At 42.0% G+C, this 10,492-nt stretch overlaps 1 pseudogene; it reads left to right on the top strand.

The window, feature by feature from the left end:
• Nucleotides 1-5,809, top strand: part of LOC148578823 (uncharacterized) — a 76,109-nt pseudogene extending 70,300 nt beyond the window's left edge.
• Nucleotides 5,810-10,492: the final 4,683 nt, after the last annotated feature.

Consider the following 10,492-nt stretch of genomic DNA (forward strand, 5'->3'; position numbering starts at 1 on the left):
GTATTTCTGGCGTTCAACTCTGGTTTGTGACGTGTTTCTGGCGTTTAACTCCAGACAGCAGCGTAGAACTGGCGTTCAACGCCCTTTTACGTCGTCTAAACTTGGCCAAAGTATGGACTATTATATATTGCTGGAAAGCCCTGGATGTCTACTTTCCAACGCAATTGGAAGCGCGCCATTTTGAGTTCTGTAGCTCCAGAAAATCCACTTTGAGTGCAGGGAGGTCAGAATCCAACAGCATCAGCAGTCCTTCTTCAACCTCTGAATCTGATTTTTGCTCAAGTCCCTCAATTTCAGCCAGAAAATACCTGAAATCACAGAAAAAACACAAACTCATAGTAAAGTCCAGAAATGTGAATTTAACATAAAAACTAATGAAAACATCCCTAAAAGTAACTAGATTCTACTAAAAAATACTAAAAACAATGCCAAAAAGCGTATAAATTATCCGCTCATCAGACAGCAAGAGGAGTCATTCTCAAGATGGATGACTCAACAAGGGGAGTGGAAAAAGCAAATGATGGATCAGCAACTGAGTCAAGGACAAAAATGGAGTGAAACATTCAACAGGATGGTACAAAGGCAAAATGAGCAACAAGAATCCATCCAGAGGCTAATCAACATCCAAGCACATCAAGGGGCACATATACATGAGATGCATCGAAGACAAATAGAACAGGCAGAATTATTGGACGAGCAAAGGGCATTCGCAGAAGGAGTTTACTTGAGCGAGACTGGGCATCATATAAACACTCAAGCCAGGCTCGGCTACTTAGTAGGACAACTGCCAATATTGCATCCAAGAATCGCCAAGTATGAAGAAATGAGGGATGAATTAGCACGAGAAGAAAGACAAAGGGTGGAAGAGAGTCATGAATCAGTGAGGAAGGCACTTGAGGATTGGAAGCAAGCAAGATTGGCACGGATGCAAGGAAATGCAAGAGGACACAAGGAGGACAAGCAAGGAAGAGAGCATGGACGACCACAAGAGTAAAAGGTGGTGGAGTTCCTTCTTTACTCCATCTTTTTCTATGCTTTAAATAAGGAAGATCTTGTATGAAATAGAACATGCTTCCATGTTAGTTTGAACCTTTTAAATTCTGTCTTTTAAGTTTGTTTTTTGTTGAATAGGTCTATGCTTGCTAGTCTTTATGTCACTGCATCCTTACTTTACTTACTTGTATGCTTGCCCCTTTTTGAATCAAATGAAAAAGAGAATGAGTGTTTTACAAAAGACCAAAGTAGTGTTCATACTATGGAGTACATTCATGAGTTTTTGGTGTGATCATAAGTTAGCTAAGTTGGATCAACCACAAGGTGGGAAGACAACTATCTGTCATGAATACTATACTTTGAACATACCCATGAGACTAGCTAAATAACAAGATCCTAATAAGAGAAAGGGGAAAAGAAAAATGAAAGTGGAAAAACAAAAGAAAAAGAGTAAGCAATAAGGTTAGGCACCAATGGTTTTAATCTTGAGGCATGTGTCTGTGGTGTTCCTGTGTGAGGGATTTACTTGGATGAATAAGCTCTTAGGGGTGCCTTATCACTTGGTAACTTGGGTTAACTAACTCGGGATTATCAGCTGAAAGTCCACTATCAAGAGTAACCCTCACCACAGAGCATTTAGTAACCCAAAGAGGTGCTGGACACCAAGGTCTCAAGAAAGAAAATAAATAAACCATATGCCTGTGGTGTGTATGTATGGGGGAAAGAGACTTGAGGGAGTAAGTCCTTAGGGGTGTCTCAACACCTAGCACCTTGAACCAACTGGTTTGGGAGTGTTGGCTGAAAGCTTATTTTAAAGAGTTGCCCCCTTACAGAGCACTTAGCCTAAAGAACACAAATAAGCCCTGAAATGACAATAAAAGGATCAATAAAAGTCTCATGGGATGTAAGCAAAGTTAGTATTTTAGGGCATGATAAAGGTTTGAAAGCCAGTGAAGGAATGAACCTAAGTTGCTATGCATGAAACCACCATAAAACCAGGGACATGACTTCCACAAGAATGACTCATTTCTCTTGGCATTCCATTCATCATTCTCTTGTTCCAGTACTTGCTTAGGGACAAGCAAGCTTTAAGTTTGGTATTGTGATGCCAGGGCATCTTGGCCAGTTTTACTGACCTTTTTTTTACTGTTTTTAGGGTAGTTTCATACATTTCCTTAGAAAATAAGCTAGTTTTGGGTAGATATTCACTTACATCTTGATTCAAGCATACATTGTGCACTTTACATGATTTCATGAGAATTTTGCATGAATTTAATGACAAATTGGATGTTGCATTCCCCATGACTTGGACTAGAACTTTGATGCACTTTATTGCTTGATTTCAGGACAAAGGAAAGCAAGGAAGAACCACTTTAGCAGCCACGCTAATCTAATTAACGTGACTTCTAACGTGGAATGGGAGGTAGCTTGCAAAGTTAATGAGAAAAGTAATTGCCAATAACGCTCTCGAAGCCATCATTGACCTTAGTTAACGTGACTCTTAACGTGGAAGAAAGGAATTGGAGCCAACGTTAGTGACACTTAACATGATCACTAACGTTGGGCCAAGCTCATAAGTGGCCACGTTAGTTGCCACGTTAACTTAGTTAACGTGGCCTCTAATGTTAAGAAGAAAGGGGGAAGCCAACGTTAGTGGCATTCAACATTGTCACTAACGTTGGCCCAAGTTGCAACAAGCCACGTTAACTCCCACGTTAACTTAGTTAACGTGGAAGCTAACATGAAGAAATAAGGTGGTCGACAACGTTAGTGACACCAAATATTGTCACTAACGTTGGAAGGAAACCACACAATCCCCAATAGGCCACGTTAACTCCCATGTTAACCTAGTTAACGTGGAAGCTAACGTGAAAAAGGAAGGTGATTGCCAACGTTAGTGACACTTAACGTTGTCACTAACGTTGGAAGGAGCCCACACAAGCCACAATGAGCCACGTTAACTTCCACGTTAACTTAGTTAACGTGGAAGCTAACGTGGATAAGAGAATGATGAGCCAACGTTAATGACACTCAACTTTGTCACTAACGTTGGAGATGGCTAGCATAGCCACGTTAGAAGCCACGTTAACCTAGTTAACATGGACTCTAACGTGAGAAATAGGGGCACATTGGAATGTTAGTGACAATGGTAAGTGTCACTAACGTTCTCGAAGGATGGCAAGCCTACGTTAAGGAGCCACGTTAACTAAGTTAACGTGGACTCTAACGTAGGAAAGGGGGAGGTTTCTCAACGTTATTGGGAAAGGTAAGTCCCAATAACGTGTGCGAAGGACCAGGAGGCAACGTTAGTGGCAACGTTTGTGCCACTAACGTTGAAGTTAACGTGGCTCTTACTTGGGTGAGGAACGTTAGTGAAAAAGTTGATTGTCACTAACGTTCTCGAACCCATATGTTCACTGAACGTTAACACCACTAACGTCCTGAGCTAAAGTCTCTGCCCACTTCACACTTTCTCTCTGCAAGTAAAGCCAAGCCCAATGAAGAAGATAACTGCTTCAAACTCAAGATCCAAAGGCCCATACCCAAGACTTGAAGAGCCAACTAGAAGATCAGAAGAGTAGTATATATAGGAGTAGCTTTGAATTATTTAGGGAGTTGGAAAATATAGGGAGCCTCTTGGCTTAGAACTACTCTCTGTATTTTACTTTCTCTGCACTTCTAGTTTTATCATGTATTCTCCATCTTTGTTTTCATTTTCCAGAGCTATGAACAACTAAACCCCTTTCATTGGGTTAGGGAGCTTTGTTGTAATTTGATGGATCAATACTAGTTTTCATTATTCTTCTTCTATCTTTTCTCTTGATTTTACTTGAAAGCTTTCGATCTTCATCCAATTGGGTAGTTATCTTAGAAAAGAAGCTATTCAAACTTGGATCTCTTCTTAACCTTGAAAGAGGAATGAAGAGATCATGCTAGAAATGCTTTCTCATGCTGGACCAAATTGGGTTTGGATGGATATGTGACTATAATCCTCTCAACACCTGATTTGGGAAATGCATGTGGTATAATCAGTGACCATACTTCATCTCTTCTCATGAGCAATTGACCAAGGAATTGGCTATTGATTAAGATTTGAGAGATTGAATTGCAAGAAATTGTAATTCAATCAATTAAGATTTCCAAGGAGATCAATGAGTGCATTGATTGAGGAAGAGATGAACATGAACTTGATCCGGAGAATTGCAACATCTCCTGAGCCCAATGAACTCCCTATTTCTGATCTTACCCATTCTCTTTAATTTCTGCATTTACTTTTATGAGCAATTACCCCATTCCTATTTACAATTCTACAATTTACTTTCAGTCAGTTACTTTCAGCTCTTTCATTCTAGCATTTTCTATTTCTGTCATTTACATTCCCGCCATTTTAATTTCTGCAATTCTCAACTCAAATTCTGGATTCGCTCAACTAGAACATTCTTCTAATTAAAGTTGCTTGATCAATCAATCTCTGTGGGATTCGACCTCACTCTATTGTGAGTTTTTACTTGACGACAAATTCGGTACACTTGCCGAAGGAAATTTGTTGAGAGACAGTTTCCATGTCCATCAGGTTGCGGCACTCCATTCTGTCTAGCTGCTGAAATAGGCGGTGCACGAGGTGATAAACTGGCTCTGAGGCAGGTGGAGGGGCAGTAGTGGTAGCAGGGGTGGCTGGGGTAGCTGTGGAGGAAGAAGGACCGGCAGATGGTGTAGCTGTATCACCAGAAGATGAGAGGAATGGAGGTCTGTAGCCCAAAGCTAAAAAGTTCCTGCTGTGAGGAATAATCTTCCTGCACTCAGCAGCAGGTGGCCTCTCATCGGCCTCCTTCCAAGGCACGTCAGCTCGACGGCCCAGCTGTGTAACCAAATAGGGCAAGGGAAGAGTGTCTCGAACGTGGACCCTGGCCATGTAGGACCGGATAAAGCGTGGCAGGTACAGGTCCTTACCCTCCATCACACACCAAAGGAGGGTGACCATAGCGGCTGGTATCTCTGTCTCATGGGTACTCGGCATAACATAGTTGCTCAAGATCTGATGCCATAGCCGAGCCTCATCATTTAAGTAAGCCCGCTTGATTCCCTTAGGCATGGTGGTGTCCTGACCCATTTCCCACAGAATAGTCGGGTCAAGGGCTATCCTGGCCTTGACAGCATCCCAATCAAACTTCATGAAACGCATGTCCTCCTCAGCCTGTTTGTACCCATCAGGCTGATCGGACTTGGGTGGGAGCTGCAGAATGTCCTCAATGGCCTCTTCAGTGACCAGTATCTGCTTGCCTCTTAGGTTCACTGCATCCAGGGAAGTGATGAAGTAATTGTAGTAAAATTCCCTAACCCAAGATGTATTGACCTCCGTCAGGTTTCTCTCCAGGAAGAACCAGCCTCTTTCTTTGATCTGATCAGAGGTATATTGCTGAAGTTCTCCTAGGATCTTCAGAGTTCTCTCCAGGTATAGGTTCCTGGAGGTTGCAAACACTGGATACTTCAGCTCACAGTATCGGTTTGCAAACTTTATGGGATCAGTAGTAGGGAGCAGCTGGTCAGCCTTCTCCTGGGCGGTAAAGTATTTTTCCCGCCAGGAGGCATCATGCAGAAGATCTATGATAGACATAGAAGAATCTCCTCTCTTACGTTTGCCAGTGGTAGCCTTTCCTTTTCCCTTTCTCTGGGAATCTGACATCCTGGAAGGCTAAGGAAGGAGATTGGGGCAGAGAGGTGGATGGGGAATGGCGGTGATGGCGTCCGGCGCGGCGGTGGAGGGTGGCGCGGCGGCGGTGGCAGCTGTTGGGGGCAGGGGCTTCGGGAAAGGTAGTGGTAATGGGGGGTAGGGTTGGGACGGGGGGTTGAGGGTGGTGGTGGTTGGGGGTGGCGCGGCTGGTGGCGGCGCGGTGGGCGGCGATCGCGGAGGGGGCAGCGGCGGGGGAGGGAGAAGAGGAGAGAGGAGAAGAAGAAAGAGGGGGAAGGAGGAAGGGGGGTGGCGTGGCGGTGGGTTCTGGGTGGTCGGTGGGGGTGATGAGCGGATAATTTATACGCTTTTTGGCATTATTTTTAGTATGTTTTTAGTATGTTTTAGTTAGTTTTTATTATATTTTTATTAGTTTTTAATTAAAATTCACTTTTCTGGACTTTACTATGAGTTTGTGTGTTTTTCTGTGATTTCAGGTATTTTCTGGCTGAAATTGAGGGACCTGAGCAAAAATCTGATTCAGAGGCTGAAAAGGACTGCATATGCTATTGGATTCTGACCTCCCTGCACTCGAAGTGGATTTTCTGGAGCTACAGAAGGCCAATTGGCGAGCTCTCAATTACGTTGGAAAGTAGACATCTTGGGCTTTCCAACAATATATAATAGTCTATACTTTGCCCGAGATTTGATGGCCCAAACAGGCGTTCCAAGTCAGCTCAAGAATTCTGGCGTTTAACGCCGGAACTGGCACAAAAGTGGGAGTTAAACGCCTAAACTGGCACAAAAGCTGGTGTTTAACTCCAAGAAAAGTCTCTACACATGGAAGCTTCAATGATCAGCCCAAGCACACGCCAAGTGGGCCCAGAAGTGGATTTTTACGTCATTTACTCATTTTTGTAAATCCTAAGCTACTATTTCTCTATAAATAGGACCTTTTGCTATTGTATTTTCATCTTGGTTCTTCTGGTTCCCTCTCTGGGGTCGAAGCCAATGATCACCATTATCACTTATGTATTTTCAACGGTGGAGTTTCTACACACCATAGATTAAGGTGTGGAGCTCTGCTGTACCTCGAGTATTAATGCAATTAATATTGTTCTTCTATTCAATTCAGCTTATTCTTGTTCTAAGATTTCACTTGTTCCTCAACTTGATGAATGTGATGATCCGTGACACTCATCATCATTCTCACCTATGAACGTGTTCCTGACAACCACCTCCGTTCTACCTTAGATTGAGTGGATATCTCTTGGATCCCTTAATCAGAATCTTCGTGGTATAAGCTAGAATCCATTGGCGGCCATTCTTGAGAATCCGGAAGGTCTAAACCTTGTCTGTAGTATTCTGAGTAGGATTCAGGGATTGAATGACTGTGACGAGCTTCAAACTCGCGATTGTGGGGCGTTAATGACAGACACAAAAGAATCACTGGATTCTATTCCGACATGATCGAGAACCGACAGATGAATAGCCGTGCTGTGACAGAGCGCGTTGAACATTTTCACTGAGAGGACGGGACTGTAGCCATTGACAACGGTGATGCCCAACATACAGATTGCCATGGAAAGGAGTAAGAAGGATTGGATGAAGACAGTAGGAAAGCAGAGAGACGGAAGGGACAAAGCATCTCCATATGCTTATCTGAAATTCTCACCAATGAATTATATAAGTATCTCTATCTTTATTTTATGTTTTATTCATCTTTTAATTATCAATCCTCCATAACCATTTAAATCCGCCTGACTGAGATTTACAAGATGACCATAGCTTGCTTCATACCAACAATCTCCGTGGGATCGACCCTTACTCGCGTAAGGTTTATTACTTGGACGACCCAGTGCACTTGCTGGTTAGTTGTGCGAAGTTGTGATAAAGAGTTGAGATTGCAATTGAACGTACCATGTTGATGGCGCCATTGATGATCACAATTTTGTGCACCAGGGGGCGGTGGTGGCCGGTGGTGGTGGTTGGGTGGTGGAGAGGAAGAGAGGGGGGAGAGGGTTTCGGGAGGGGGGTGGCGCGACTGATAGGGTTCGCGTGACAGGGGGTTATAATTTGAATCCACGCGATCACGTGGAGCACGCAGTCGCGTGGCTGGGGTGAAATGGGATTGACGCGATCGCTTGGATCGCGCGATCGCGTGGAACGGATAGAAGAGGAAGTGACGCGATCGCATGAGGCATGCGATCGCGTCGCTTGAAATTGTGCTAAACACACGATTCCAGCGTCGTGTCAGCGCAACTCTCTGTCTCCTTTGGGGTGGTGTGCAATCCGCGCGACGCGATCGCGTCGCTCACGCTGTCGCGTGGGATTAGTGTAGGTGCATGTGACGCGATCGCGTCAGGGACGCGATCGCGTGGGTCTTTTGTGCGAAACGCACAATAGCCACACGATTCCAGCCCAACTTTCTGGGCGTTGGATCTTTACGCCGATTTCCAGGTCACGCGATCGCGTGATTGACGCGGACGCGTGGGAAGTGTTTTATTGTAACTGACGTGATCGCATGAGTGATGCGGTCGCGTCCCACGCCTCTTTTTTTTTTATGCAGGTATGCAATTATGCAGTATGCAATGCTAATATGAATGGATTTTACAAGTTATTTTGTGATATATTTTGTGCTTAGTTTGAGTGATTTATTCAATCCTTCACCCACTTATTCATATTAATTGCATGGTTTTACTTTCCCTTCCTTATTATGTGATGTATGTGAAAAACATGTTTCCTATGCTTTAAAATTAATTATTTTAATTACCTTTATTTCCATTCGATGCCATGATTAGTGTGATGAGTAGTTTCAGATCTTCTAAGGCAGGAATGACTTAAAGGATGGAAAAGGAAACATACAAAAATGGAAGGAAAGCATAAAACGGAGTTTTAGAGAAACTGGCATCCACGCGACCGCATGGACGACGCGGCCGCATGCAAAGCGCGAAGAAGCAGCGATGCGGCCGCATGACTGACGCGACCGAGTGCCTAAAGAAGAACACCTGTGACGCGACCGCACGACAAAGAAAACTCCAATCGACACGACCGCATGACCCACGCGTACGCGTGACAGAGGCCACGCACCAGAAATTGCAGAAAACGCTCATAACAAATTTTGAAGCCCTTTTTGGCCCAAATCTAAGTCCAGAAGGCACAGACCAGAGGTTTGAAGTGAGGGAATGCATCCATTCAGGGAGTCTCAGCATTTTTTTAGTTACTTTCCATAATTTAGATCTAGTTTTGAGAGAGGTTCTCTCCTCTCTCTTTAGGATTAGGATTTAGGACTTCTCTTAGTTTTAGGAGTGACTCTCAATCCCAGGTTCAATGTTCTTTTACTTTATATTTATTTCTTATTTTCAGATACCATTAATGTTTGCTTGTATTAGTTATGTTGCCTATTTGGCTTATGCCACATTCATGATGATTTTCTTATTCAATGTTATTTGAGGTATTTCAGTTTAATATTGCTTTCTTTATTTATGCCATTGATTATTCCCAATTTGAAGACAATTTTCATTCCAGTAGAATTAATTTACTTTTCCCTTTTTGGTCTTGGTTAAGAAATCAGTAACTCAGGAGTTATCTTAGCTCAACATAAGTGATAACTGTTATCTTTGCTAATTGAACTGAACTTCAATAATCCCAACCTTTTCTTAGGAAATAAATAGGATTTGAAGGTCAAATTAATTAGTCCCTTGACTTTTCTTTGCTTTAGCAAAGGTCAACTAAGTGGAATTAAGATTCAACTTTCATTATTATTGATAAGAATAACTAAGTCTGGACTTCCAATTTCTCATACCTTGCCAAAAGTTTGCTTTACAGTTATTTATTTATTTTAATTACCATTTAAATTATTTGCCACATTCATTCCTCATTCTTGAAACCCCAAATTTACAATATCCATAACCAATAATAAGAACATACTTCCCTGCAATTCCTTGAGAAGACGACCCGAGGTTTAAATACTCGGTTATCAATTTTAAAGGGGTTTGTTACTTGTGACAACCAAAACGTTTGCAAGAAAGGTTGATTGCTTGGTTTAGTAACTATACTTACAACGAGAGTTTACTATAACCTCTAAACCATCAATCATCAGTTCCCCGGCAACGGCGCCATTTTGATGAGAGAACTTTTGCGTGGTCTAGAATTCAGAATAAATTCCCGTTGCAAGTATAGCTTCTAAACCAACAAAAGTCCTTTCTTACAAACGATTTAGTTGTCACAAGTAACAAACCCCTAAATAGATTGATAACCGAAGTATTTAAACCTTGGGTCGTCTTCTCAAGGAATTGCAGGAAAGTATGTTTTTATTATTGGCTATGAAAAAGGTAAAATTGGGGGTTTTGGATTAAGGTAAAAGGTATGTTGAATGACACTTAAAATAAAATAATAATAACTGTAAAATAAACTCTTGGCAAAGTATGAGAATTCGGAAGTCCTATCCTAGTTATCCTTATCAATTGTGATGAGAATTGGAGTTTTCTCTCACTTTGTTAACCTCTAACTATGAAGGTAAGTTAAGTGGATGAAATAATTTTGATTCCTCAAGTCCCAGTCTTTCCTTGGAAAAGTTAGAGTTATTAGATCTCGAATTAATTCTTGAAGAATTCCAATTTTCAGTCAACAATGAGTTTGACAACTCAAGAGTTACCAATTAATCAACCAAAGCCAAAAGGGAAAAATCTAAATTATTTATATAAATAAAAGAAACAAATCATAGATCTGAAAATACCTCAAATTATATTTAAATAAGAAAATCATAACATGGATGTCATTAAACAAATAAAGGAGACAATAAATAGAAGAACATTGAACCTGAGATGA

This window comes from Arachis ipaensis, chromosome B1, assembly GCF_059453495.1.
Source record: "Arachis ipaensis isolate K30076 ecotype BB chromosome B1, ASM5945349v1, whole genome shotgun sequence".
In the NCBI taxonomy this organism is placed as follows: Eukaryota; Viridiplantae; Streptophyta; class Magnoliopsida; order Fabales; family Fabaceae; genus Arachis; species Arachis ipaensis.